The 7628-nt window shown below is 35.5% G+C and overlaps 1 long non-coding RNA gene across 1 annotated transcript in view; it reads left to right on the forward strand.

The window, feature by feature from the left end:
- Positions 1-5900: 5900 nt before the first annotated feature.
- Positions 5901-7628, forward strand: part of LOC106874830 (uncharacterized) — a 5249-nt gene continuing 3521 nt past the window's right edge. Inside the window, exon 1 of the long non-coding RNA XR_001410056.1 lies at positions 5901-6297. This is a non-coding gene — a long non-coding RNA (uncharacterized LOC106874830). The remainder of the gene's footprint in view (positions 6298-7628) is intronic.

A 7628-nucleotide genomic window follows, 5' to 3' on the forward strand; every position in this document is an offset into this window, starting at 1 on the left:
ATATATATATATATTATATATATATATATATATATATATATGAATATGCATATATTAATGACTACCGAACATGAATCTCCACACTTCATATAAATCTCCTTCTATTCACTGATACATATACCTTACAAATGTTATCTTAGTTTCCTATGTGCGTCAGTTTACACGAAATACAACTTTTATAGTTGTATTGAAATACGGTGAACAGGCTTCCCATTGAAATCGAAATTTCATATCCAATTCAATTGCCCAGAAATGCTTTGAATTATAGAATATGACGACTATTTCGCTATTTCAATAGGAACAATACGTACGGGCTTACTGAATAGAAAGCCTTATCTTGCCAGCAACTATTCTCAATTTCATGTACTCAGAGAAATGACGGTGAGAAACAATAAGACCACTATTTTTGATGAGCACCAGAATTCTCAAATGTGGAATCAAAAGCTCAATATTCAGCTTTTAGTTCGAGATATAGTTTGCAAATATGGTTTTTTAGCAACGTTCTCTAAAACGATTTATTTCATAAAACGTGAACCAATGTTTATCCACCTTCAAGTATTTTATTTTGAAATCATTTGAAATTTGCAAATGGAACGAACACAAGAGAGAAATATCCTTCTCTTCAGTAGATACTTCATTTTATGCATATATAAGAAGGCACGTGGCTTAATGTTTAGGGTGTTGAAGTCACGACCGGCAGATAGTGGGTTCGATTCCCAGACCGAGTGGCATGTTGCGCTCTTCAACGAAACACTTCATTTCCCATTGATCTATTGTTGTGCTGGTACCGGCATGCGAAAGAAGAGACCCAGCATTTCCTTTGCTTGTCATAAAAGGCCACTAAAAGAGGTTGAGGTAGGATTTGCTTACCTCACCAGAAACGACTTCCCAGACAGGCAAATAGGTTAGGGGATTGTCACCTAAGTGGTGCGACGCGTCATTGCCAAGAGTAGGGAATCACCAACAAATGGTGGATGTAGCGATGCGCTATTACAGCGCATACCACCATACTTTAATACTGATTGTGTAAGAAAATTAAAATATAATTTCGTGGGTTCTTCCCGTTTTTTTTTTTTATTTTTAATCTTCGATATTATTATGACGTCATTTGACAGAATCGCTATATTACATCATTACAGCTTCAAGTCCTGAGGCTCATAGGGACGGTTATCCGGTTTCCATGGCGTATGAGTGACCGAGGGGGCAACATTCCGCTTGAATGGGGCATTAGTCGTTTACAGGTCAGTGGACTGTCCCAACGTGAAATGAAGTGTTTTTCTAAAGTACATTAAGCACCTCTCGGTCCGGAAATTGAAACTACGATCTTGAAATTGTATGTGCAACGCCCTAATCGATAGGCCATGCCCCTGTACAATCGCTATAGCACTGGAAAGACATTCAGTATATTTATTTACATTTCATTTATTTTTCAGTGGAAATCACACAGAAGTTAACTTCGACTTTCATCTTTCTCGACTCCATAGATTAAGTACCCGTTAAGTACAGGAGCCGATTTAATAGATTACATTTATCTCCGAAGATGTGTGGCTATATGCCTGTGCAGCATATATGATTTTGAAGCGAGTATTTAGTTAAGATGAGGAAAATAATATTTCCATTCTTCTGGAGGCGGTAAAATATTTATCATTGAAGTATTTGTGACGATTTAATCGACACTAATCATATGAAAGATGTCTTTCACTCGCATTAGAAATTTCAATAATTTTGATCAACGCTCGATTATTGATTCCCGTCGGAGATATTTTACTCACCTACGTTATTAATGCTTCTGAGAGGGGTAAAAGTCAACTTTACATAGTATTCATTTAGTTTCTCATGCTACTACATAAATTCTCACAAAAGCCATTCTAAGTCTTGGTTTCTATTCTCTATTGTGATCAGATTACTAATGTTTCCATGGAAAAGCAAAAATGTCAGAATTTTACTATTTCACTCGTTATCTAAATCAATTACGAGATAGAAGCTTTTACTTTGTTTTAATTCTCACTTCACATGCATTTTCTTTCACGAGTCATGGATCTCCTAAGGCCGATTCCCCGGTCTCCATTGCTTTCAACGGACACCGATTCAAGGCCAGAAATTTTGAGAGGACAATATAATGTGATAACATAGACCCCAGTAAGTGAATGGTTCTTTATTTTATCGACCTCAAACCGATGAACGACAAGGTTAACCTGAGGAGGTTCTGAACTCAGAACTTAAAGAGACGGAAGAAATGCTGCTAAGCATTTTGTTCGACGTGCTAACGATTCTGCTTGATCGCCACCTCTGGATTATAATTCAACAGCAAAGAATTCATTGATATTGTGCGCTGATTAAAGTATGTCATGTAGTGTTGTTTTAGCTCTACTTCGAACCAGCCTCTCAATGCCTACAGGTTTCAGTTTCATCCGTAGTTTTTGCTTTGATATTAGTTTCTTATAAAATTTAGAAGGGACAGATATAGTTGAACAATTGTATCCAAGTACATTTGTTTTAGTTATTAACCTCTCTATTTTATTACTTGATCTATCAAAAACAACAACCAAATTACCCTTATGTTTAGAAGGATGCGTTGGATAATTATAAATATATAATTCTAAATATACAGTAGTTTTGAAATGGCTTGAGACAAAATTATTTTAATCATAGGTCAGCCCTACCAACTGTCAATTAAGTTTAAACTATAACAAATTCCATCAAATTACAAACTGCCTAAAGGACAATGCTGCTCTATATTTTAGAGATGATGGATTATGTACAATATTTACATTGGGCCGCTAAGCATTTTCACCTTTGTTGTTACCACAGCGTTTCGGCTGATGTACTCTCCAGACTTTATCGGGTGTCCTGGTGGAATTTCGAACCTAACCCTTTATTTGACTAACGGGCTACTCTTTCCTCATTCCTAAGGTATTTTTTTGCTGATGTTATTATTATTATTATTTATTCAAGTCACTGACTGGGATTGAACCCGGAATCATTAACTGGGATTGAACAGGCATATAGCGTAGTTGTTAAGAGCGCGAGCTACTAACCCCAAGATTCGGGGTTCAATAAATAATAATAACATTAGCAAAAAATACCTTAGGAAAGACAACAGAGTAGCCCATTAGACCAGGACACCTGATGAAGGCTGGAGAGTACATCAGCCGAAACTTTGTGGTAACAACAAACAAAGAAAGGACACCTATCCGTCCAATGTAAATATTGTGCTTAAAGAATACTTAGAATGATCACGGGTGGATGAGCTCCATCATATGTCTCTATTTTTTTACCTGTGTTCAGCAACTTCAAATTATTTTTTTATTATTTCTATTAAAGGCACAAGGCCTGAAATTTTGGGGAATAGGGCAAATCAATTACCTCGACTCGAGGTTTCAAATGATACTTATTTTAACGAGCCTGAAAGAATGAGAGGCAAAGACGACCTCAGCGGAATTTGACCTCAGAACATAAAGCCGAAAGAAATGCCGCTAAGCCGTTTATCCGGAATACCAATGATCTTTCTTGCTCTCTAATTCAACAACCATAAATAATCGCTGGAAGCTTGAAAATCGTGTTCGGAAGTTATTGCTCGCTGTTAGAAAACAAATCCTGGGAAATAAATGATAGGTATTGCAGGAATAAAGCCAACAAATCTGTTTCGATTTCAGATTTTAGCTGAAGCCTGAAACGGTTCTAACCTGATTTTACCTTACATTTCGACAACAACGCTTGAATATACTTTATTATTCTTGTTGCTACTACATCTCGAGTTCAGAAATCATAATACATTTCATCGTTACACCGAAGCGTTGGGATCGAGTGCCAACAAGCATAAAATATTTATTTGCAATAAATGAATGCATATATGCTGAATAGTTTGCGATTGAGTAGTCAATAGACTAAAAACTTTAAGCAATCGAATAATTTGATCCAAAATGTCCAAGAAAATAGAAATTATAGTTCAAAAATAGACTATCAAAAACAGAAAATACAAACTCCATAATTAAACACTGCCTAGATAAATCAATATAAACTTAACATATTCTTTACCGTTCAGTAACTCTGTAAATCTGTTTTGGGGTGTTTACAGAGGGTTGGATAACTCAACGCCTTTTCTGACAGTTTAGTCGAAATTTTACACAAAAAGTCATAAGGAAAGCAAGTTTGCTAAGGAAACACAATTATTGATCTTTTTGGTTTTGTTTTGTTAAAGTTACTTAAAAGAATTTCTTTCTTAAGCACGTTTCTTCAAATAAATGGACTGGAAATAGCGAAGCACGATTTTATTTTTAACGATAGTTGTTAAAAGCACGGTTAAATCAACCATTCGAAATGGTAAACACTGTAAATTACGGATCTTCTGTTTCTGTTTCTGTCTGAAGGATTATTTTTATTTTTAGTAACATTTCACCACAGATTGCAAAGTGCTGTTTCTAGAACGTTGTCTCAGTTAAATATTTAACCTTAACACTAATGCTTTTACCAATGTTGTTTCAGTAGCGTATTAGTTTTTCAGCGGATTATGGGTGGTTCAATGGTTTTTGTAGCAGTTTTTTTAACTATAAGAATGAACAGTTTGTGCGGATTATATTGCGTTTAATTGTTAATGATCAACATTAAAATGGAAAATATGTATGGAGGTGGAGCTAAAGAAATATTAATTTTACGAGAAAAGGGTAAAATTTGTTAATATAATGTTGCAAGTATCGGAAGGCGGTAAGCTGGCAGAAACGTTAGCACACCGGGCGAAATGCTTCGCGGCATTTATTCTGTCTTTACATTCTGAGTTCAAATTCCGCCCTGGTCGTCTTTGCCTTTTATCCTTTCCGGCTCGATAAATTAAGTATCAGTTACGTACTGAGGTTGATCTAATCAACTGCCGTCCTCACCCAAAATTTCGGACCTTGTACCTAGAGCAGAAAAGAATATATTGGTTTCTAATTTTGACACAAGGCCAGCAAGTTCGGAAGAGCGGTAAAGTCGATAACATCGACCCCAGTGCTTATTTTATCGACTTCGATGTTATTATTATTATTCAGGTCATTGCCTGGAATCTTGGAGTTAGTAGCCCGCACTCTTAACCAATACACCATATTCCCGTGGGCCATTATGGAGTGAATTTTTAGGGCTTATAAATCTAATATTTTCGTATCTTTCCATAATACCAGGTCCCATATACTATTCATATCTGCGTTCGGTCTGCTTAGGACGTCGTTGTGTCCTAGCATATGTGCTGCTTCTTTCAGTTTTCGTATTTTCCAGTGGTGTTCTCTGTCTATTATTTTAACTTCATCCCACAGGGGAAGGTGGTCTCCATTTTCCATACATGATCAGCTTTAACCGATTTATCAATATCTTCTCGTGTCACAGGTTTGCGATGTTCCTCTACTCTTATTTTGATAGGGCAGCATATTTCGTTTTGTATAACCGACCACAGCTGCATGGGATGGAGTACACGCAGTCTTTGGTCATATTCTCTTCTACTGGTTGTTTTACCCGAAGGAGATATTTGTGAAGTGTTGTATTACTTTTGAATACTGTCATGATGTCATATGGGCCGCATATCTTTTGTATATTTTTGGAGAGGCCTTTCACATAGGGTAGACAGGCTGTAGACAGTTTATTGGTTTCATCCTCTTTTCTTCAAAATTGGAGTAGATAGATAGATAGATAGATAGATAGATAGATAGATAGATAGATAGTCAGAGAGACAGAAGTAGTCGGACAGACAGTCGGACAGACAGTCGGACAGACAGTCGGACAGACAGTCGGACAGACAGTCGGACAGACAGTCGGACAGACAGTCGGACAGACAGTCGGACAGACAGTCGGACAGACAGTCGGACAGACAGTCAGACAGGCAGACGGACAGACAGACAGACAGACAGACAGACAGATAGATAGATAGATAGATAGATAGATAGATAGATAGATAGATAGATAGATAGCAATTATGCAGCACATTCTCAGCATCATTGTTGATATGAATATCTGATTGTGTTTATAAGGATGCTTCTGTAACATATCCCTGTTTCTATTTATACCAGTTTTAAAAACCCCGTATAGTGTATGCTCTGATTCTTTCGTCTTCTTACTAGCTGCTCGATAACGTACAGTTGATAGAGATGAATACAATACAGTAAAATAGTAGAACGAGGTTAATATTATTGATAAAATCTTCAAAGTTGCTTCCTTAGCTCAGCCAGTGTTCAATAATTGAAACAAGTGCAAGAATATAAGAATATAAACCAATATAACATTATACACACAGACACACATACGCACAAGGACACACAAATATACAAATAGGTACGTATAAATATTATATATGCATTATATATATATGTGTGTGTGTGTGTGTGTGTGTGTGTGTGTGTGTGTGTGTGTGTGTGTGTGTGTGTGTGTGAATAAAAATAAATACAAAAAAGGGTTTTGTATGATCGTGTATAGAGGAATATGTTATTTTATTTAAAAGAGTTCCAACTCTGTCTGTTTTTTATGTTTTATTTATATTCTTGTAAAATTAATGTGGGATATAGAATATGGAATGCATAATATATAATATAAAAATAAATGGTAAAATGAAATGAAGTATTGAATGTTTTATTGAATATATGAAATATGTCTTATTGAATATATGGAATATTGAGTATTCAATATAGAGAATTGAATATATAAAGGCTAATATGTACTTTCATACCTAGTGGTATTCATCAAGGCCTTCGTCTGACAGACTGTAACAGACTGTAACAGACTAGCTTTTTTTTGTCTTTTATACCTATTTCTTTGGGCAGCAGTAATAGGTGTTTGGCTATTTTTAGAAATGATGCCAAGTTTATTTTTAGAAATGATATCCCGCCGTAGCTGCTGCCCAATGAGTGACACCAGTAAAAGACAAAAAGACATCCACAACACTAAATTCTTTTTGATAAAGTAGAATAGTGTTTCTTTTGTATATACAAGCCCTGTGGGTAAGGTAATACATTATGTAGTGTCACAAGAAAATCTAGAGAGTATTGAGTAACTTAAGTGATATTTAAAGGATAAAGTAAGTGTAGACAGTGTATAAGGAATTTCGCCTTACCAGTATGATTGACTCTTAATGAAGATGAAAATAGAAATAATTGAATAAATACGGAATTGCTATTACTGTACAAGTTTATCCTTTCCTTTGGCCACAGAGTCCCATGGAATATTTGTTGTCAACATCTCATTATCCGTTTTCCAGAAAAAGATTCTGTTTCAAGCAAGAATCTATTATTTTATGAAAGAGGTGAAAACTAGAAGTTAAATACATTTTATTGTTTGTCGTGTGGTTAACTAAAGCTATTTTTACATCCACTGGTGATTAAAAACTTTGCCGAAGAATGTCTGATGAACGAATGAAAATAAAATCTATACAATTTCTATTTATAAACCTATAGAATAATCGGAGCAAATCTATAGAATATAATTAAAATTATCACTCCGGCGTGGATTCTACTTTCAAATGCAGCTTTGGATATGAAAATCACTTGCAGGGCTTTCTTTTTCCATTTTGAAATATAACGCTTCCAATGAAATCTAATAGACACATCTTCTAAAAAATGTGTGTGTGTGTGTGTGTGTGTGTGTGTGTGTGTGTGTGTGTGTGTGTGTGT

The sequence above is a fragment of the Octopus bimaculoides genome, chromosome 12, assembly GCF_001194135.2.
Source record: "Octopus bimaculoides isolate UCB-OBI-ISO-001 chromosome 12, ASM119413v2, whole genome shotgun sequence".
Classification (NCBI taxonomy): domain Eukaryota; kingdom Metazoa; phylum Mollusca; class Cephalopoda; order Octopoda; family Octopodidae; genus Octopus; species Octopus bimaculoides.